This window comes from Anabas testudineus, chromosome 24 (genome assembly GCF_900324465.2).
Source record: "Anabas testudineus chromosome 24, fAnaTes1.2, whole genome shotgun sequence".
Taxonomy (NCBI): Eukaryota; Metazoa; Chordata; class Actinopteri; order Anabantiformes; family Anabantidae; genus Anabas; species Anabas testudineus.
In genome coordinates this window covers 636,335-660,404 of record NC_046632.1, presented here as the reverse complement: position 1 = coordinate 660,404, position 24,070 = coordinate 636,335, and the positions used below count along the sequence as shown (strand labels likewise).

The 24,070-nt window shown below is 37.8% G+C and overlaps 1 protein-coding gene across 1 annotated transcript in view; it reads right to left on the bottom strand.

Moving 5' to 3' along the window:
- Positions 1 to 9,084, bottom strand: part of bach2b (BTB and CNC homology 1, basic leucine zipper transcription factor 2b) — a 78,077-nt gene extending 68,993 nt beyond the window's left edge. The window contains exon 1 of the mRNA XM_026341334.1: positions 8,737 to 9,084. The gene's annotated coding sequence lies outside the window, so the exon portion shown is untranslated. The remainder of the gene's footprint in view (positions 1 to 8,736) is intronic.
- Between the last annotated feature and the right edge of the window lie 14,986 nt (positions 9,085 to 24,070).

Genomic DNA, 24,070 nt, shown 5'->3' with positions numbered 1-24,070 from the left:
TCAGCTGCTGATACTGTATAATTCAAATTCTTCTGACAGTGATCTTATGTTTTTTTGCCAGATGTGCAGAGGTCTAGTTGGGAGAACTATATCTTAATACTTTTATGTGGTGAATGTAATTGCAACCAGATTATGTTTTCTGTTAATATAATGCTAATCATTTGTTCACAATTAATATAGATAACAAGTCCCAAAATCTGTTAACGCTTGAAATATGTAGAAGTTGAGTCATGGAAACTAGACTTCCTTCTTCTTAGGTTAAATAGTTGAATCATAGAAATAACCTTGGTAAAACGTCCAGATAACTTCACTTGGATGATAAGATAAGATAAAATAACCTTTATTGGCACTGTACATCTAAATGCACATTGTACAATTAAATTTCGTAGGCATACTTCAACAACCACAACAACATCTACAACATCCTGTTTTCTTTTCTGTTAAAATGTCTGATGTTACAGTTGAACATCACACACACAACATCTGCATTAACATTTAAAACAAAACGTAAATTTTCTCTTTCTCTCTTAACAAATTCCTCCAATAAAATATTTCATCAAAGTTTAGTCTGCTGTTTCTGTTCTGCTGTGTGTCTCATGCTACTGATGTACTGTTTCTGTACTGTAATACTGTGTCATGTATCATGTGATATCATGTAACTGTGATGCCTTATCAGCAGAAAATTTTTCAACATATCAACCAGGCTCGACAAAGATTACCTGCTACTTTCTTGGCTAAATCGCGGATTTACCACTATTTGGCTGCACGTGATTAAATTTCCTGGTAACAGTTAAACAATCAGTTTAAATAAACAGTTTCTGTAATTTAAAAATGATAATTCAGATTAAAAAAATAATTTAAGATTCAGCCGTGTGTAAACCGCACTGGGGTTTGGCAGAAATGGTGTACGTTGTTAAGAATAGATAAAATACAGTAGATGTGCACTTAAGATCATAAACTTGTGCAATGTTACAGTTCGTCATTGTGCAGCTACATAATGATGAACATGAACCAAGAGCATTTGGTCTAATATCTAAACTCACAAACAAACAAGAAGTCAGACTGATATGTGTGTTAAATGATCAACAGTTGTTCTGTGACACTTTGCTTTGTCCCAACCTCAGTATGCTTATGATCTCCTACTGAATTCCAACAATTCCAAGTGTTTCAGACAAATGGACAACACTGCCCTGGAGGTCATCCCAGCTTCCTCCCTCTCTCTCCTCCATCACTAAAGCAATGATCACATTCCCTCTACAGGGAATATGTTGATAGTCTGAAACACCTTCCAATGTGCTTGAGTGAGCACCACTTCTTTTTCCCAATGACTCGAAGGGTGAAGAGAAAGATGGGGAAACAAAAGAGAGATGGGGAGACAAAACCACCTTTGCAGGAAACACCAAGCACTTTATCAACATGGGAACCAGCTTGAGTTGATCCCTAATAGCTAATACTACTGTAGTCTATGACTACATATCTATAGTAACTTAGCATGATGCACTGGAAACACAGGGAATGACTGTGAGGTGAAGGTAAGGAATCTGCAAATGATGCTGAAGGTAAGATTAGCAAGGGACTGACACAGTTTAATACTTCAGAGGAATAAAAATCCAAAAGCAGGAAGCACACATGTCATACAGCTCAGTCCTAGAGGTGTTTACCAAATGCAGTATATCAGTATATGAACCAATAGTCCTCTTTTTTAACACTTATTTTAATGTGATTATGAAAAATGAAACTTTGTTTGTCCTACTGAGCTACTCAGCAACCATTATGTTCCAGTTACTGACTGACTGAATACACCTGATCCAGGTAATCAGCAGTGGGCAAGGCAGGGACAGCTGGAAAACAAGCAGGATGAGTGTTGGGAATCCTTGCATAACAAGGGTGTCACACATAAGGATATGAGCTCAGTATTCAGAGGAAAAAGCACAGAACAGCCTTCTTCTGCCTGTGTGGGGTTGGAGAGCCGGGTCGTTTTTATGGTGTAATTCACACAGACATTTTCATATTTAGAAACACAAAGGTTAGTGACCAATGGCCAGTCAGTGCTAAGATGTAAGCAGAAGCAGTACAAAGTGGTTTTCCAATTGAAAATCGTAGCACATGAATGTTCAAAGTAAATTAAATACAATGTGTTTAACATTCCTCTACATCTCTCTGTGTATTGATTCACTCATTTTCACATCTTTATGAAGAGACATGTAATACTATGTAATGAAGTTATTTCATTTTATTATTTATTATTACCCAAGGAATTTGTTTGTTACCGTTTATATGTCTCTGTGTTTCTTAGTTAAAGCAATAAGTAAGCTAATAAATGTATTGTGTGTGTGTCTGTATAACAACAACAATAATAATAATAATATTGTTTAAAAAATTATAAAAAACAATTAGAGGATTATCTGAGTCTGACTGAGGAGGAAAGAACTGTCTTGGTGCTTTCTAGTTTATATTCATTATTTATGTTGATATGATCGTCAACATGTGTCCTTTGATTTCTGTTATTTCACATGGGCTAACCCTCCCTTTTGATTATAATCATTCAAAGAGTGCAATCCCATATCATAAAGATGAATGTAAATTAAGCAAAGTGCTTAGACTTGGTTGTGGTTGAATTGTTGATGTTTAAATCTTAATATCTTAAAGCTCATTCTTGCACTTCTCACCGTAAAGACAGTCTACATATGATTAGGTTGGTGGACTGACCTCAGTGGACAGTGGTCGCTGGTTGCATCCACTTTATGTAGCAGACTAAACCATTGCAGAGGCATTGGGAGCCTCACAGACAATAACCTCAGCACTAAAATAAAATACAAGATGAATATATGGAGCAGCTGGCCCGATTATACTACGGTAATGGCTCTCTTATTGTTATTTCAAACAGCGCTAGATGTGCACTCAGAAGCATGCTCAGAAATATCCATTACCAACATGTGTCAAAGTCTCACAGCTATGCCAAGATAGTGGTCTCAGCAGCAATTTCATACCTGAAGTGGCAAATCATAGCAGAAAATATGAGTTGGGAGACAACTACATCCCCATAAATAAAACAGTTAGCGTTATTAAATTAATGGTAAGAATGAAATTAAATCTGAATAAATTCAATGTCTAAATACTGAATAGAAAAACAACATATTTGAAAACTGTGATGAAGTAAATTCTCAGGCACTATTGTCAGAAATAATCTTTTCTGTATTGCCTGAAGAATTGAAATACTGAATGACTCTCTTTTGATGTCATTTGAAACTTTTGAAAAGATAATGAAAATGTATGAAAATAATTCAGATTAAGAAATATAATTATTGTTTTAAAATAAAACACTTTTTAATCTCCTGTTTTATAAAATCTGCCAAAAAAGTCTAATTGTATTCATCAGTATTTAGGCTTTGTGAACACAGCCATGTTTGTGAAATGGATACATCATGAGAACAAAACCTCTTAGTTTAATTTGTCAACTTAAACTAAATGAATAACCCAGTGGCAACAATAAATCTTTCAAAATACAGTTAGAAATGTAAGAAAAATAAAAACGTAAACACAGTTGTCAGCAAGCAAAAAAGATATAGGTTTTTAAAGAAATAGTAAGAAAAGTCAGATATGACTATTTCACACTCAGGTCATATTTATTTCCTTTTTCTCTGAATTCCAAGTGAATTTTCTAAATATGGAAGACTATAAGAGCTACATGAATTTATGTAATGAATACAATTTGTTCTCTTTTCATGAATTTAATTTGTGAATTTCCTAATAATAATTTCCAAAACAAACATCCCTTTTTATATTATCTCTTTGAATATTAAATTCATGTGGTTAAACAAACAAACCAAAAAAATCTGAATTCAAATGTAAACTGGTGATGCAATGGCTTTTCTTGAAAATTCTGAAAAACTGTAAGAATCTTCTTAGAAATCTCAGAAAGATTTTAGAATTGTATTCCAAGAAAATCAAGAATTACAATTAGTTTGAAAAAATGAATGTTATATTATAGATAGTTATTATTATATTATTATTATTATTTATGTATTTATTTTTATTATTATCCAGAAAAGAAACAGAATGATATCACTTAATTTTCAGAATACTGACATAAAACACAAAACTGACTGATCTGTTTTAACAGTTTAATTAACATTAATGAATTAATCATTAATGTGATGCCTGATTGACTAAAACAAACTGCAAACAAACTAATTCCACTGACTTGGTTCACAAACAGGGGCCTTTAAAGCTCTCTCTCTGTGGAGCTAACTATGTCAAAACCTGTGTTCACCTGTGCTGTGCATCTCTGCACAGATCCCTCTACAACAGTGCCCTCCAGTCCTGCATGTAGTAGTAGTAGTAGTGCTGCACTAATCCAATACAAATAGGACATTACGCAGTGCTTAATGCTTTCTCTTTATTCACTGAGCGCCACTTTACACACAGCTCTTCCTTTTAAACTGTCCCTTTTAATTCAAGAGCTATTCAATTTTATTTATTTGTATAGCGCCAATTTACAACAGAAGTTATCTCAAGGCACTTTATTAATCTATTCGGACAAGTTGTGCATAATTTCATTAGCTCTGTATGTTTTGCACAGTTGTAAACTAATAGATGACCACAGAATGGGTTGCTAGACAGTATGAACTCCCAGTTCAGAAGGTTAAGTTCTTTTCCTGAGGCAAAACAACAAGTCTGTGGGATCATGAAATAGGTTTGACGCAACTATCAGGATGATTTATGTATCTTGATAATATCTTAAAGGCAACACAAGAAAAAAGTCTAAACAAAAACCATTCAAATCAGAAATCTGCCTGTAGTGTTTTGGATTTGATAGCTTCTTGGCAAGTGTCTGTGTTGAACAGAGAACACACAGGCACTGACACTACAACCACAAACCGATGGGAGCTGGATCTGGCACCGTGAGTGTGCAATCATGGTGGGGGAAGAAGAACGAGCAGCAACATCACAACAGAGAGAGAGAGGTGGCGGTTGGGACACAATAGTCCTTGGTGTAAAGTGCAGGATCTTAGATTTCTCTCAGCAGTTCTGCTGCATGTATGCCTCACACTGGCAGCAGCCCAGTCAAACATGCCTTTGTGCTGACGTGGAAGAGTTATGGGAACATGTTTTTTCTTTTTCCTAGCCAAGGCACTGACTTGGGATGTTGAGCTGAGTTGGCCAGAGTTACTCAAATACCCACAGTGATGCAAATGGTTCTTTAATGACACGAAGAGAAAGAAAATCTCTGTGAGAGTTGGACTGCTGTAGTTTTCTGAACATTTGTTTAAGCAGGATTTGTTTTTCTTTACTATGTTTCATATAAAACAATAATAATGCAGGTTCAGCACCTTAAGGGGCTGCAGAAACTGCCTTCAGGAGAAACCCATCTATGATCACAGCAAGAGATCACTCGGTTACATCCTATTTCAACTGCAATTTCATGAAACATTAACTCATAAGTGCCTGGTTACTTTTGAACACAAGCAGCTTCTTCTGCCATCAGTGTTTTAATCAGCTTGATGGGAACTTCAGTAACATAAAATGTGTATTATAGGCTCACTGAAATCCAGAAGGAGTGAGCCCTATTTTAGAATGTAAAGCCTCGATAGGGGAGGGGGTAGTTCCACAAATTATATTTTTGCTGTGAGGCATTTCAACTGGGAGGTTTGAGGGACTTATTACATATGACCCCCAAAAGAGCCTCACTCATGAGTTTTAAATGATTTCAGTGTGGTTTCTCTTAATTCATTTTGACACTCTCATACATATATACATACATACATATATATATATATATATATATATATATGTGTGTGCGTGTGTGTGTGTTGTCTGATAAGAGAGAGAGAGAGAGAGAGAGAGAGAGAGAGAGAGAGAGAGAGAGAGAGAGAGAGAGAGAGAGAACTACACAAAGGGGTTTCAAGCTATATTTTAACATTACACTGTAAATCAAGTTCATTCAACATAGACCTGTATCTAAGTTGTCCTGCTGCCTCGAAAACACAAATTTATTGATTTCTCTACACCTAATTGAGTTGATATAGAGATTATAAATGTATATTTAGTCACATGGATAGCCATTTACTTTTACATTTAGTTATTTGGCAGACACTTTTATCCAAAGCAACTTACAAGTGAGGTACAAAGCAAGCGAAGTATTTAAGCCAGGGAGACGTTAAAGTAAAGTTCTAGCTCTAGAAAGAGCTGTTTCAGTTTCAAGAGGTATAAGTGCAAGATTTTTTTCTTTTAACATACGAGTTTTGTCATTTGAATATATATTTCCTTGGTATGAAAAAAAAAAAAAAACAACAACAAAAAAAAGAATTGCATGCTGCCACATCAGATAGTTTTGTTCCTCTAAAACTTAACTGTGAACTAACATTATTTATTAGTTATTTCATTAATCTCGTCATTTGGGTCAAAAAATCCTTAAGTCAGACCATGTCATAGTTATAAGTTGTAAAGTGCTGTGAAAATGTAAACTATATATTATAAGTTGACTTAACTTAAAATTTGTAAAACTTATTACATTATTACATTATTTACAATAAGTTTATATGAGAAGCTTAGTTCATTTCACTAAACTCTCTTAAAGTTGTACAGAGGATTGTTTACTGATATCTAGTGAAATACTATTATTAGAATATGATTATATCCATAACCTTTACAATTCTGTTGTCTAAATGAATCATTAAAAATGAAGACTTTGAATGAACATTGTTTTAGCTTTGATTCTATGAAGAGTGCATATAAGGGTAACATACATCAACTGATAATTGCATGCTATTTGTGTACATTTGACATAGTATATCTATCCATGTTGCAAAAATATAATGAGGATTTTGCAATTGATGTGTGAATGAGACTTTTTATTTGGTGTTATAATCCAAAGAGTTGTTTAAGAATGGAAAAAGGATAGATGCTAAAATTCTACATTTCTGACCAGACGTTCCCAGGAAGAAAACAAGCAAATAAATAAAAAACAAAAAGAAAGAATACGGTGATGAATTCTGTTTATTAAAATGGAAATGCGGAATTACTCATAATAACAACAGATTTAGACCCTGCACAAATGAACAAAACCAAAAACTGGCAACCACTGATTAAAATGACTGCATCTTCATCAGAAAACACAAACACCAATGAAAACCTCCTGCGCTAGTAATTTGTCATGAATCCTTCTGTTACTGATGGACAGAGCAGACAGACCACACAGCAGAGCAATATAGAGACTTTTCGATGACTATGTGAGATAAGCAGGAGAGCTAAATCGCTGGCTGATTGGATGAAGTGACATTTAATCCTGCCTGAGTCACTGTGGGGTTTACACTTTTGGACACCGCCGCCCACCACCTCCCCCTTCACAATAAGCTGGGGATTGCCGTGCGTGTAAGACTGGAGCTACTGTACAGAACAAAAGGCTCCGTGCGTAAAAGTGGACTGCTGACGCCACGCACGTGTTGTGAAGTCAGAGCGATGCCGCTGGACGACAATGTGTTTTCAATTGAGCTGGAAATGACACGAGGGGGGAACGATGCTTCTCTCCTCGTCACCTGCTAAACTGAGGCACCAGATCCCCTTTACTCCTTACATCGCTTTGAAAAACAGCAGGAATGCAATACATCGCGACAGAGCGGAGAGTGATGCTGCTCCCCCCCCCCCCCCCCCACACACACACCTCTCCCCCTGCTGCCATCATTGCGTTGCATCAGCACTAACAGAGACAAAGAGGCTGCCGTGGATGTCACTGCTCCTCAAATTGCTGTATCACCGCAGTAATGGCAGCATCACTCCACTGCCTCACGAGTCCACCATCAGTCAATCACAAGGAGCCGAGCAGTGGTATCCCGACGTAAACACACATTTCACATATTTTACCACCAGCTTGCATCACAGCATTATTCATCTGAGTCCAGCACGATCGCAGTGACAGGAACTGGTTAAGTCACTGCTGCAGCACCCGTGCACATGGCGAAGCAGGACCGCGCGTAAAGGCGCAGCTTTTATGTGGAAACACAAACATCACAAGCTTGTGCGGGGATGTATTTTCAAATCTTCAACTCAAAGGGAGGTGGTGGTGCACATCTCTTTGCTACGAGCTGTTCGCTAATGACAATGAAAATGTGAAGACAGCAAAAAGCTGGAGGTGATACTGTTGGTTGTCGGAAGGCAAATATTGTGATATTTAGTTGTGAATTAACGAGGACGCGTAATGAGTCATCATTACAGCAGATTGCTCTGTATAGTGCAGTTTACACGAAGGGCTGTTTAATGACACTGTTAGTGACAGTTGGCTCTGTTGGAGCGTTTTCCCTCAGATAAGCAGCGGATTGTCTGACCCTCCTCTGGGATCAGCAACGCCTCTACTTTGCAAAAAAAAAAAAAAAAAAAACACGCAGAGAAGCAGAGAAAAAGGGAGCACACGGCGTATTGAGTCAAAGCATAACAGGATGTGGTCCAGAGTTGTGTTTCACTCCTGAACCCGCGTTCACACCCCAACACATTACACCCTTCAATATTCGCACCACCGCCGAGCTTTCAAGATTCATGCATGCGGTTTTCTGTTTTTGCTACGAGGTGACTTTTTTTTCCATGTCTCACGGAGGAGTCTCCCGGCTCAAGCCGCTCTCGCAAGTTTGCAACGGGGCTCACGAAGAGAAGAGCATCAACAATAGCGTGTTACAGCCGAACCACGGCGCTCAGAGAGGAGCCCAGCGAGCCGCTGGTCACACAGGGAGAAACATGCCTCACCTTTTGCTTCCTATTCCGTTCGTATTCCAGCCCTTTCGTCCGCTTTCCCACATAAGTTCTCTCACATGATGACTCGCTTTGTCGTTTCCTCAACGCCTCCTGGCTGCATATAGGTCACTTTCTTCCCCCCGTCGCTGCAACTCGGTTATTTCTCAGCTGCAAAAAAAAAAAAAAAAAAAAACACAACGTCTGAGATTCTACGGTGTGTGCCGTGTGCGTGTACGCGCGCGCCTCGTATGTGTGCGTGTGCGTGCCGCTCCGTCCCCGCCGTTGGTTACTCTCGACTCGAGCGCCTCCCGTCAGTCGCTACATTGTTGACATTCGACCGGTGACGTCACTCTATCCCCTCATTCACAACATCGCCCGCGCGGGGCAGGCGGACGTTGGTGCCGGCGGGAAACGCTTGCGTGCGCCCTCGATCGTGCGCAGCGGAGCTTGGAGAATCGCACTAGCGACTGCGAGCTCAAACCCCTCCCCTAGCCTAGCCCCCCGCCCCCGCCCCCGCCCCCTCTCCCCGTTCCCGCTCCCTCCCCCCGTCGCGGGAACATGAGGGTTAAAGATGACATAAGGCATTTTTCATAAATAGGACGTTAACTTCTTTTTTTAATTAAACTATCTTTAAAATCCAAGATGGAGGCGACCAAAAAAAAAAAGAAAAGAAAATGTTTTCAGCTTTCAACTTACTGGTATGGAAACAACTGTATCATATATTTATTCCATATGGTTATTCATGTTTACCTGTTATCATTTCCATTTAACACTTTCTACAGCTGTTTCCTTTTTGTGTCATTTGTAACTGAGTTTGAATGTTTTATTCATGTGTTTAGGGCTGTATTTTGTATATCTTTTTTTTATTTTAATAGAGTTTGTTTGTATTTTTGTGTATTTGTGTCTGTACATTTAGTTAGTTGTAGTTGCTCTGTGGCGTTTACCTGACACTGCCTGATCTAATTGTGCTTTCATTAAGGACATGTCTTAGGTCGTCAGTGCGTGGAGCTTTATTCTGAAATCTGTCTGCAGCTGTCAGATGCTTGGGTTGTGCACAGTGTGTGCTCATATCTTAAAAATGAACAAACTGGTTGAAAGTCAAAACATAACATCAAAACATTATCTTCAGTCAAGAGAGAACTCCTGCACGAGAAGTCTGAAGAGCAGGTTGAGAGCATTTAGTCCTTTGGCAGAGAAATAAAATACCTTATGAAATAAATACATATCAACATTTCTGCTGTACCATTATCAATCTGAAACTCTAACAACTAAAACTACTGAAGCAAGGAGCATCACTCTTCTGTTTAACATGCAACCCGTGGTGAGCAGAACCACACTGGGGGATTCCAGGACCAAAACCTACTCACTTACGCCCCAGTCAAACCCCACCTCACATCCTCTGTGCAGCGTCTATGTTGACTCTGAGCTCCTGCTCAGTAGAGTGCACACAGCCAACTTTAGATGGTGGGCTGGAGGACAAGCAGTTTTGTAATAACATTCAAGAGTAAAGCTGCTTGACTGATAAAGGCTCATGTCTTTCTTGGCTAATAATGGTACTGTGCATTCACAGTTCATCATTATGGTATACATGCTAAAGTCACTGCAAGCTATATAATATGAAATCCCAGAGGTACAATTCAACTCAATTCAGGCAAGTTTTTAGAGGTGAAAACAAAAAACAAACAAAAGAAATACAACTGCATGATTTGTCAAGAGTGGTGGGAGGGGGAGGGAGGGTGGCTGGAGAGCATTGCTTGGCTTAAAGACCAATAAGTAAGGCGGGGAAGTGTTCAAGAGGAAGTGCATTTGGACAAATAAAAACTTACTGGAGGTACTTTAATTTCTCAGAAAAAAATGCCCCCAAGAAAATTGCATGCAACTATGAGTTGCAAGTGCAACAGACAGCCTGTTGCAGTATTAACATTTAACTGTATATTTTCACGAGTGCTTTTCAAAGATCAGCTCCCTGTGCTGCTGCAAGTGTTCTGATTTCAGATAGTGCCTCTACAGACATCAAAACCCTGTTTGTTACATGCACGGAGAGAGAGAGAGAGAGAATTCTGCATACTGTATGCAAGTGTGTGTGGGTGGTATGTCTGCACAAATTTAATACAAAAATCTGGTATAATCCTTAAACACACAGTTCACCTGAATAGAATGAAGAAACACAGTGACAGAGGAAACAGAGTGCTGTCAAAACACTTCTGATTTTTTATTAGTTTTGCTAGGAAATCATATTATTATAAATCATACACATCTCCTCAGCTTTTTTTTTTTTTTTTTTTTTTTTTCAGGAGAATTTACATTGCAGCAGAACTTTAAACATGGAGCTTCTTGACAGGGATCATAGCAGACTGTGAATCCAGTGGCTTAATCCAAATGGCACTTTTTAATGTGCAAAGTCAGTTTACTTTTAGTATTTCAGTCTAATAACTCTGAGCAGGCACAGATTTTATTATACCCCGCACATAACTTGAAATTAATATGCATTAGTCATAATTTAAAAGTCAAATGTGTTGGAGGAAAATCAGAAGTAAGGAGCTAAATGCCAAATAAGAAATGTAACACTAAAGGAGAACTGCAGTCTGTCAAGAAGTGATTTTTGGGGTCCACAGACGCAGTCTGACAATCCAGCGACTAATCCCTGAGATTAGTGAAGGTATTCATATTCATATTTTTCAATGCAAAACCTTCTATCTAAAAGCAGTGGTGCACCAAAGCTATGCCGGGGGGCCTTCAGGAGGCAGGAGTGCCCCTATGACTGAAGGAGCTAGGAGGCAAAGCTCGCCCCCTTTGTCTCAGCACGGCATTCTCACAGTCAACATCTTGCTTTTGCTCCCAGTGCACTAAATGCATGAGGAGAATGTAATTATAGACTATAGACTCCCCGCACACACACACACACATGCATAGACACACAGTGAGCAGTGGCATTCCTGCACTCGATGACCTCTTCTTGAAGCCTTTTAAAGAAAGGTGGCTGACTGAAGTTGGGTGGAAAACAGGAGAGGCTTGAGGGATGAATGGGGTAGTGTGAGTGTGTGTGTGTGTGTGTGTGTGTGTGTGTGTGCTTGTGTATGCGTGGGGGGGTTGTCCACAGAAAAATAGTATTGGCCGAGCCTTTGGCTCACACCTACACTGTGGACAAACACTGCTCTTATGTCAGAAAGTCAAATTAGTCTTAATATAAGCAGCATGTGAAATGTCTGTCATTCCTACATGACATAAAGAGGAAGCAGCACATAGAGGGAGCCCGGCCTGTGGAAACTCTGACACTCGAGGCAGTGCTCGTGATTGCGCAATGTGTGGAATGTTATTGTTTGGTAGATAGGTGTCAGAGGAAAATGTGCCCTGTCATTCACGCATCACTGAAAAGAACTGATGTATATAGTGAGAAGTCCTGCTCTCAGCCCAACATGATAAACAGCAGTTTGACACGCAGAGCACTCTTTATGCTGAATGGCCAATTTCACATCAATGAATATCACGTTATTGGATCATAATTATTGCTGCATTAATGTGATCATCACTTTAATGTTGCAGCTGAATATAACAACCTTATACTCACGTTTTTAATCTGTATTCATAATTTGAATTACTTTAAAGCACCACGTACACCTGGGTTGCAAAGTTAACACCAGGAGCCAATAAAGTTTTCTGAAAAGCAGAAATTCCAAAAAGTAACTACAGTTACATGTATCCAATGAATCTAGTGGCATACAAGTACATTTGCCTCTGAAACATAGTAGTAATAGTAGTAGAAAATGCAAATAATATGTACTATACTAACAATATAATATAAATAAAGTAGAGAAGCCTCATATTTGTACTCAAGTAAATGTACTTAGTTTCTTTCCATCACTGTTTAAGATAAAGGATAACATACTGTTCGAAATGATACCTTGCACTTCTGTCCCTTGTACATGTACATACAGTAAACAATGTATGTACAAAGTATGTACACCATCGGTTATCCCAGTGTTAAGTGCATGTAAACGCACTGAATATGCCATTGCCAAGGATTTGTCTCCCAGCAATGTGTCAAGAACATGGAGGAGATTCCAGGAGACAGGCAGCTACTCAAGGAGCGCTGGACAGAGCCGTAGAAGGTCCTTAGCCTATCAGCAGGGTATCTGCTTCTTTGTGCAAGCAGGAAAAGGATGAGCACTATCAGAGATCCACCAAATGACCCCCAGCAGGCCAATGGTGTAAATGTCTCAGGCTAAAATCATAAACACACTTCAGGAGGGTGGCCTGAGGGCCTGCCATCATCTAATGGGCCCTGTGCTGCCTGGCACTGTGGAGCTTGACTGGCATTTGCCGTTAAACACAGAAGCTATGGAGAGTGTTACTACGGTAACATTGTTCAGTGATTTGCTAGTGGGTCAGTGATGGTCTGGGGAGGCATAACCATGGATGGATGTACAGACCTCTACAGGCTAGATAACGGCACCCTGAGTGCTATTAGCTATCAGGATGAAATCCTCTGACCCGTTGTCCGTCCTTACACTGGTGCAGTGGGTCCTGGGTTTCTCCTGGTGCACGACGAGAGTATACTGGCATTTTCTGGATGACGAAGAAATTGATTGACCTCTGACTGCCACCCACGCTCTCCTGGCCTAATTCCAATAGAGCAGGCTGGAATTGTTTTATGTTAATGGATTGAGGGACTTGCAACTTGCACTCAAGGTGTAACAACATGGTGTTACTGATGCAATTTTATTACGTTACAACTATTTTTTTTATTTCAATAAAGCCTTAATTAAAAATAATAAGATTTATTAAATTTGTAAAAGTTAAACTGAACCAATAAATTAGATTTTTTACCTTGTGAACAGGCATTTAGTTAAGTAGTGGTAAATGTCATGAATTATTTTTGAACATCTTTCCATAGATATGTACAAGACTGTTACAGCTAACAGAATTGGATGATTGAATGTTTTCAATTTCAAAATGAATTTTTTTATCATAAAATAGGACTAATTTTTCAGTTTAAATATTTGCTTTGTTTTCTGGGTTTTGTTGTGAATAGATTGTGGGTTTATGGTATATGCAAATCATTGCATACTGTTTATATTTGTAGACTTTACATAGGTTCCCAACTTTTGGAATTGAGGTTGTATGCACCTAATATTGCCAGTCTGCATCTTTTCTCTGTAAAGGTGTTCAGCCTTGTTAGATACTTGTTAGAGTGTAAGTCAGGTTAGGAAAAACAGAAATAAGATGAAACGTAGTGTTAACAGCAGTTTTTGTATTTATTTGCACATAAACATACACCCATAAACCACACCTCATCCACAAGCCTATTTACACAGAGTATCATTATTATATGCCCCTGAGAGCCATTTGTAACTGAAAGGTGTTCTCTGCAGGTCTTCCAAAAACAAGCAGCTGGATCAGGTGCTTTTCTGATTAAGGACATTGAGCACTGTGAAAGGGAAAAAGACTGGAGCACACTGACAAATGTGCTGTTTTTAATGGTGCACACAAAGTAGACTAATGTTTCAACACTCCATTAGCAACATTAAGTAACATGAACCTAATAGCACACAGCCCATAGTAAATTTGCTCTGTGAGCAAATAGGACAAATGAAGAAGCCTGCGTCTGCTCACAGTGATGACTCATAGGAAAAGTGTTCAAAGCAAATCCAAAAGCACGAAAACAAAATCTGCTCAGAATGAGAGACATGTCGGCCAAAGAGTCACTACTTCGAGAGCTGGGATGACTAATTTCAAAAATGACTCATCAGGGTTTGTGGTCACCCAGCCAGGACCACCAGCCAAATAGAACTTCCATGAATTTGCTACCTAAGGAGAACAGCAAGTCTAGGCAGACGCACAAAGACGTAAAGGCAATGCTGTCGTCAGCCAGCGAACATGCATGTGACCCAAAGCCAAATGTCTTTGATTACATGAATTATGGTGAGTCTGATGGTGCCTCAGGGACCGAACTAACTGCCATTCATAACAGAGACTGCCACAACCAACCTATCAGGCTCAGGTTACTCTAAGAACAGCTCCTCATTCTTTGTAAAAAACAAACAAACCCAAAAACACAGACATTGTGACAAAAGAAAACACATAATCAGTGCACATTGAAGACCTGCATGTGTTTTACTCGACTTAAATGATTGTTAGAATCTGTGAAACGGTGTACAGCAAATTGTTGCTATATACTTCCTGCAGCTTTTCCACATTGTTTAAGCAAATGAGTATTGCAAACTCTGTTTTCATGTAATTAATTACTGTGGTATTTGATCATTTCTGATTTAAAATGAAGATTAGAATAAACTATTTACAATTAATTGATTACATTTAGTCATTAGGCAGATGATTTTATCCAAAGCAACTTGTAATGGTACAAGACTTGACTGTGGTTTAGGAAACTACTCAGAAATAACTGATTCGGTTATTAAAGAATCCACAAGAGTGGGAGGACATTTTAACATTTTAATTTGAGTATAACAATAAATGCCAAGATTCACTTTCATCCTTTCTTTGATTTGTTTTTCCTTTAAGCATTTTATATAGTTTCATTCAATTTCAATTCAGTTTATTTATATAGTACCAAATTATAACAAAAGTCATCTAAAGGCACATAAGATCTTACAAAATATAACTGTATACCATAACTCAGCAAGCACTGGGCAATTCCAGTGTTGGGATTTTTCATCTTTGTAATATGGAATGGAGTGGAATGTGGACTTGTCTGACCATGTCTTTTGATCCATCTTTTGATGCGTTTTTATCAAAAGTATGTACGGTCTCGTCCTTTCATTGCATTTCTGGATGTGGAGGAATCTGTAAAATGAAAGTTTTCCAAAGTAGTTCCATGTGAGGTTGGAGGGTTGCAGGGTGGACATGGGCAGCAAACCACTTTCTTGTTACTTAAACACAAATGCATCACAGAGATACTGTAATTTAGTCTGTGCTCCTTTTAGACATGCATTCCTTTCCAATAATCTGATGGGACTTGAATGTGTCAGTGTCAATGTCTGAATGAGCACCAGTAAAAGTTTGGACTACTGCAATGTTACTTTTGAAATGTAATACATAAAATATTACTAGTTACCCTGTTAGAAATATAATAACGACGATGAATGATTTGGTCTATCAATCATTAGTTATGTTAATTCCTAAAGTTAAATAAAGACACATTGTTTTATAAAACATCTTCTATTTAACAGAGCTGAGATATTTACCAATATTAAAGAGTTGAGATATTTTGTTATTTAGATTGTGTTCAGTTTTACCTTTCCTTGTGTGGTAGTCTTCAAGCAAAAGGGTGAGTCCAGGGCATGGAGTTACCAATTCTTCAGGATTTAGGGGAGACCAGAATTGATCTCAACCATGATTGATGGTATGATTCTATTGTCAAAACACATTTAACTTTGCACAGTACAGTACAGTAATATTGTGCTTTGAATTTAAACTATGTACATTTATTGTCGATATTAGGTTATTTATTTGTGAACAGTGAATATTAATTTATGGTGATTTCTGTGATCATTGTCTGACCAGACAGCTATATATGTCCCCCTTTTTTGTCTTATAGTCAGTTTTTTTGGGATGTTCACTGCTCGTGGATATAGTCCACTTTGTGAATTTGAGCTCTATTGTAAATTTCTATAAATTCATATAATCATAATCTGAATTAATAATTAATTAATTTAAAGACAAAATGCCAATAGACTATGATTATTCAATCATGTAAATAAAAGAACTACTGGCACATTACAACTAATTTGCTCAGGATGCACCCAGTGTCTGATTATTAAAGTAGTAAAGTAAAAATACATAATGCAGTTTTCAATAACATTCTAATTATTACTTGGACAGTGCATTTATGGACAGGTATAAACTCCAATCCAGCTGAGCCACTGTCATCGCAAATAAACGTCACCACAGATAATGGTTCAGAATAAAGGACATCTCGTGTCTCTAACAACAAATTTCACTGATTCCTCTCTACTCACGCCTTGTCCTTGCATCCCTTCCTGCATTTTTTTAAGAGGGACTAAGATATAAGGAAAAAATGCAAGTAAAAAATGATCTTGTGTGTAAGTTTATGAAAACATTTCCATGTCTTCTCCGTCTTTTTCTGTGGGAAGTGGACCTGGATCTAACTAATCCACTTCTCCTGAAGTCTAAACAGGTGGAGTCATTTAAGACGGCAGAATGACTAGAGGACAGTTTTCTTTCTGCCACTGCTCTGGCTCAGGTTGTAGATGAGATAAGTAAACAAACAGGAGTGAATGGGGTGTGAGAGATGAGTCATCAGTTCGGCACAATCTGTGTATCTCTGTGTGCTTCTCTCAGTCTGCTGAACATCCGGTCCCCTGAAGGCCCTCGTCACCACAGGCATACTTCAGCAATTACCTTCTCGCCCACACGCTGTCAGTCACATGGGCAATAATAACAGGCTGTCGTATGCTGTCTCACTCCAAACTTACTTGCCAGCATTCTCCAGCTCAGCCTCACTCATAGAATTAAAAAAAAAATACAGCTCACACACACAGACAACACTTACACTTTACATGTCTTTTAAAATTATTTCTGCTATTTAAATCAATTTAAACCTGCAATAATAAACATCATCAAATTAATGTACCGGTATGTCAGTATATACATATATTCTGTATGTAACATATCATAACACAGCTTAGAGCTTGTTCTCCAACATCAAACAGCTAGAATTAAGAGGAGAGAAGAGGAGGTCAGAGTAGAAGTCCTCCTAGCAGACTAATCTATAGCAGCATAACTAAGAGATGGTCCAAAATCACCTGATCCATCTCTAACTATAAGCTTTATAAAAAAGGAAAGTTTTAAGTCTAGTCTTAAATGTAGAGAGGGTGTCTGCCTCCCAAACCTGAACTGGGAGCTGGTTCCACAGGAGAGGAGCTTGACAGCTAAAGGTTCTGAATTCCATTCTACATCTGGAAACTCTAAGAACCACAAGTAGACTTGCACTCTAAGATCGAAGTGTTCTGCTGGAAAAATATGGAACTGTGACATCTTTAAGAGGTTTTTAGGACCAAACAAAATAAACTTTCTCGTGACTGAATTTAGGAGTAGATGATTAGAGGACATCGAGGCCTTTATGTCTTTTCAAGCTGGCTTAAAGTTTTAATAGTTTATTAGTTTCTCCTGGTTTCATAGATACATATAGCTGGGTATTATTTGCATAGTAATTATTATAGTAATAGTAATTTATAGTGTGTTTCCTAATAATATTGACTAAGGGCAACATATATAGAGTGAAAAGAATTGGTCCAAGCACAGAACCCTGCGGAACTCCATAGTTACCTTTTGTGTGCATGTAAGACTCATCATTAACATGCACATACTGGAATCTATCTGATAGATGAGATTAAAACAAGTCTAGTACTGTTCCTTTAAACTGTTCCATTGTATGTAATAAAATATTGTGATCAATAGTGTTGAATGCAGCCCTAAGATCTACTAAAACAAGTATAGAGAGAAGTTGTTCTGATCTAATATGGATGTGCTTAACACAAGTAAGACATCTTTGAGCAGTCTAGTTGGGATGGGGTCTAAGAGACATGTGGATGGTTTAGATGAATTAATGATCTATGGGGAAGAAGCTGTCTGACTACAAGTGAGGTCTTGAATGAATCTAGAACTGTTATACATGCAAATCCATCCATGCGTATTACAGGAAGGATCTGATAATTCTTTTCTCTAATAGATTTTATTATTAAAGAATACTTGAAGTCATTACTACTGAGAGTTAAGGGGATACTGGGCTCGACAGAGCTATGACTCTTTGTCAGCCTGGCTACAGTGCTGAAAAGGGGTTGTTCTTATTTTCTAATCTATTAATGAGGAATAATATGTGGTTCTAGCTTTACGGAGGGCGAAGGGTTTCTCTGTGTTGGTTCACGGCTCTGAAATAGAAGATGGAATCTGTTCCTTAATTTTGTCAACAGCGTTTTTAGATAAACATCTACTGTAGGGGATTTTTTTCATAGGTGAAATAAAGTTCAGTGTAGTTTATTCAAATGTTATTAAAAAGGTCAGATAAAAGAGGGTTTTGGGGGAAAACTATCAAAAGATCAATTTCAACACCATAAGTCAAAACAAGATCAAGGGTATGATTAAAACAGTGAGTGGGTTTATTTACATTTTGAGTAAAGCCAATGGAATCTAATAGTGAATTAAATATAGTGTTAAGGCAGTTATTATCAACATCTACATGGGTATTAAAATCACTATAATGACTTTATCTGCACTAAGAACTAAATCAGACAGAAAGTCTGAGAATTCTTGGTAGGTGTTAATGTCTCTATTGTTTATATAATGGAAGTCTATGAGTACTTAGTCTGACACGCTGATTTTCATTCTCATGTTGAGTTAATATTTAAGAAATTCTGGGGAATAACAGAGTTGAAGGCTATACACTGTTACTGTAGCTGAAATGCAATGCATAATTACATAAGGCAAAAAGTGGAGTAAACAAAGAGTGGTGTGTGAGAATGTGAAGCTCTTTGCTCTTCAAACATTTTGGCTCCACAGCACGGCCTTTATTGAGTTCTTAAATAATTGCCTGCAGACACAAAAAATACCAACCAGGGATTCATGCAGATTAATGGAATCCTAAGTGGCACAGGGTGCAATTTATAGACCAACATGTAACATATTATGACCCAAATTCTGTCCATTATTAAAAACTGAAACATCTCTCTGCCACTGCTAGCCTATATATGTCAGCCAGTTTCCATGGCTACCATGCCATAGATAAAATCTAAAGCACACAGGTTTTCAAATGCAGCATCAACTTTGCTTGCAAAGACAGAAGAATGATGATATCACTGCTTCACATTTACTACTACACTTGAATAAAAGCAGAAGATGACATTATTAATCATTATCTTATAACCTGCATAAACAATAAAGCAGGAGAACACACTGAGGTAATGTTAGGTTCTTTAACAAATGGTTACAAAAAAGTGCTCCAAACAAATACATACTAAACAAGGCAACAGTGCAATTTCTTTCTTTCTTTCTAAGTCGCTGGCTTTTGCTTTATGACATTTACTTACAAATCTGGCTTCTCTATCTAAATTTAAATATTGTATTGTACTAGTGTGAAGAAATTTGAAGAGTTATATTTTCCTACTCTGCACACAGGCATTTGAGAAGACACATTATGTGGTACTTTCGCACGGGATGTGGGCAACGACCTACATTAAATTTTTCGTATCAATATGTTGCTCAGAGAATCAACAATAGCATTCAAGTGTCATTGAATGTTGTGTTAGGTACATCATCTTATGTTATTGGCTGATCAGATAATGATCAAACAATGAACTCAGAAATGTGCCGGAAGCAGAATTAGAAAATGTAAAGGATTTCCCTGCCCAGCGGACAGGCTTTTGAAGAATTGAGCAGTCAAATGTGACATGTGGGATTTCCTTGTAAAAATAAAAGCTTACATACATAATCAAACCACCACATACAAGCCAGATGGGCAGTAGCCTTCCTTCCTCACTCAAACACACACACACACACACACACACAAACAGATCACCAGCTTTGTTTTCCTAGCATCCTACAATGACTCCACCATTACACACCTTTCTGAGAACAAAAGAAGCCAGGACAAATTTGGCAACAATATGCTGAATTCCTTATTTCCAGCAGTTCAGTGAGGGCAAGCAGGAACGCACACACAATACCTGAGTGGAGAATGAAGATGACATCATTTCCCAAAAATGGAATGACTCATTGTTCCCCATTTAGCCGTTAACCTCACATACACATAGAGTAATAACAAAAACAAAAAGCAAAACAGAAGGCTTTGTCAGCAGAATGCTGGGATCATTTCAACCTAAATGTAAATTAGAAGTCTGTGCTCTGGTACTGCCATCGGACACACTTGTCACATTCAGGGTCCTAACTACTAAATGACAGACACAGCTTATGTAACTGAATCTAATTCTATATTAGATAAAACAGCATAATTCAAAAGAGCGGCTGTTCACACAATCAATGAAGCAGGTCAGGCATGAGGCAATAATTATTCACTGATCCCCGCCACCAGTACACTGAAAATATGTGGTTCTTTGTCTGTGAGAAACCCCAAGGCTCTGTTATTGTCAATCACTGGATGTTTATCACCACCTGCTGGCTGAGAGGAGTCAGTGCAGCAACACAGTGACTAACATTTGTGCTGTACTGTTAGGGCGCCTGTCTATCCATCTCCCCTTAATCTATCTATCTATCTATCTATCTATCTATCTATCTATCTATCTATCTATCTATCTATCTATCTATCTATCTATCTATCTATCTATCTATCTATCTATCTATCTATCTATCTAAACCTGTAGACACAGGTACTGCAGGTCTTTTTTAACTCAACACTGTGCACAGACCAGACTACAAAGTTTTATTTCTCTGGTGTGTTTCTTGCTACACTGAGGCTACTAATACTAAAATGTCAGATTATGAATGTTGATGAATTAAAAAAAAAACTTTTCAAATGAATTCTTTTTCCACAGGAGTACGTTTACTTTGGTATTTAAAGTGCACTTTAGAGCATATACAGTGGCAAGAAATGTAGTATGTAAACCCTTTGGAATTTTATGGTTTTCTGCATTAATTTGTCATAAAATGTGATCTGATCTTCATCTATGTCAAAAGCATTAAAAAACACATTGTGTGCCAAACAAATTCTGATCTTTCTTTATTGAGAACAGCTTTTTGAGTTTGTTCAACACATGAAGAATATACGCTTATGTGACCCATGTCTAGCCAAAAGCTTTTAGAGGATCTACAATCAAGATTTGCTGATTAACATAAAGCTGAAAAGGGTTACAAAGCGAAGTCAAAGACTTTAGAAATTTACCAGTCTACAGTTAGGCAGACAATCTACATATGGAGACACTTTGGGACTGTGGCTACTCTACCAAATTCCCCACGAGCACAACGAACACTCATTAATGCGGTAAAGAAAGAACCCTGAGAGACAGCCAAAGATTTGAAGGCAACACTGGAACTGGCTAACATTCGTGTTCGTGAGTCCACAGTACAAAAAACATTGAACAAGCAGGGTGTCTTTGGCAAGTCACCACGAGGGAAGCCGCTGCACGCATGAAGTTTGCCTAAAAGCACATTTGCACTCCACCGCAGTACTGGGATAATGTTTTGTGGACCGATTGTACTATTTGGAAAGAACACACAACACTACATCTGGGATAAAAAGGGGGCTGTATATCCTCATGAAAACATCATCCTAATCATAAAGTATGGTGGAGGAAACATTATGATTTGGGCCTGCTTTGAGGGCCTGGCCAGCTTGTAGGGATTGGGGGGAGAGATGGATTCCCAAGTGTATCAAAAAAAATTATTCAATATATAGTTATAATGTCTGTTCGTCAGCAGAAACTCTGTAGAAGCTAAGTGGTGCAACAGGACAATGAACAAAAACACAGGGACAAACTATTTCAAAAATGTAAATAGCAAATACTATACATATTCAGAAGTGTATACTGTATATCCATCATATTTCATCTACAAAATGTTTCAATATTTTGCTTTACTAAAAGGCCCACAAGAGGCAAATTCCCTAATTTTTAAAAGCTATTTAAAAAGTGTATTTATCAGTGAATGCTAAATGCTAACATAACCTAACTAACCTTGGTGAACAGTGGCACAATTTTCACAAGTTGGGCTCCATACCAGAATGGATTTGAAATGAAACAAGGTGTAAACTTTCAGTTTTTATTTATTGGTTTGGTCAAAAACATTGAAAGAACCATGTAGGGACTACAGCAACATGCAGGTATATGTGGCTCATAAATATTTAGACAGTTGGCTGCTCAGATATTCTTATTGTATAGCCTGTGTTATTTTCTCTTCAATAAAGCTGGTCAAAGCTATAGAGTTTATCTGAAGTGTCGCATTAGCATTTTTTAATAAGAAGTCCAAAGAGGTGTTACTGTCTATCAACTAGTTAGCATTGGGCTGAAAAAAGAAAACAAATTCATCAGAGAGCACAAGTCACAAACTATAAAATAATTGCAACCACGTATTAAAGGTACAATTAAATTTTGCGTTCCGTTTGTTCAGATATTTATAAGCCACCAAAAGTAGTGTTCATCTACACGGGTCATCCAACTTCTCAGTTCCATAAAGCCCTCAAATGAAAGCTTGACCCTTTAATCTAATGTTCTGCCACTGATGCTGAAGTGATTTCCAATCACTGGTTCACTTATAGGTTAATAAGAGGAATATATAAATTTGCCACTAGTGAAGTAAAATGTGTAAAAATTATTGATACATTCTTTGTTTATTCACTGATTGACGTAATGGAAACACATTCTAAAATATCACTGTACTGTAGACTCTCCTGGATTCTTCAAAGAACATCTCTATTTGAAATGATTAGAATGTTGATTCCAAGTATGTTGCTAAGAATTTTTTAACATTATAGTACAGTCTGGTAAATGTCTCCTAAACAGCCCACAATTCAGCAGATGAGGCAATGTAAACTTGTCTATCTAGGGAACATAAGGAAGACAGACTAAAGTCCCTAAGCCTGTCTTGGTGGAACCATAATGTTCCACCTCTCCAGTTTTGTCTCAGAATGTGTAGACCTTTTTCATGACATTTTGATTTGTTCCCCAGCAACAGTCTGAACTGAACACCACAAACTGCCGGGTAATGAATATCATGATGTTGTGTTAGAGTATCTGGAAAAAGCAAGTAAGTAATCCTTTAGTAAAGAGATGAATTTTTAAACCCTATTTTTCAATTTAATACAATTATTTTCATATTAGTAAGAAGATAAAAAGTTGACACAATAATAACCTATTTGTACCATTAAAACCCAGTGTGAATATTTGTGATTAACATTGAACAGAAGCCACAGACTTCTTTAACAAACCAGACAGAAATGAACATCCATGCAAGATCGTTATATGAGAAGGGAATTGTTTAAACAATTTGACCATTCAATTCAATTTTATTTGTACAGTGCCAAATCACAACAGATGTCATCTCAAGGCACTTCACAGTATTTAAGGCCTTACAAAATATAACGGTGTTTTTTTTTCCTTTAACGGAAAAAAACCTCCAGCAGAACCAGGTTCAGGTTGGGTGGCCATCTGCCTCGAGCGGTTGGGGTGAGTGGAAAGAGGAGAGAGAAAAGAACAACAGAGAACAAAAAAACAACAAGCAGAAAAGAACACGGGCAGGTTAACAGAACCAGTAACAGGAGATTTACAGCTCCAAGGCCAGGGATACCTGCAGAAATGGAGAGAGCGGGAGACAGAGAGGAGGAAACACAACTACAGGAGAGAGAAGACACAAAGTTAATGAC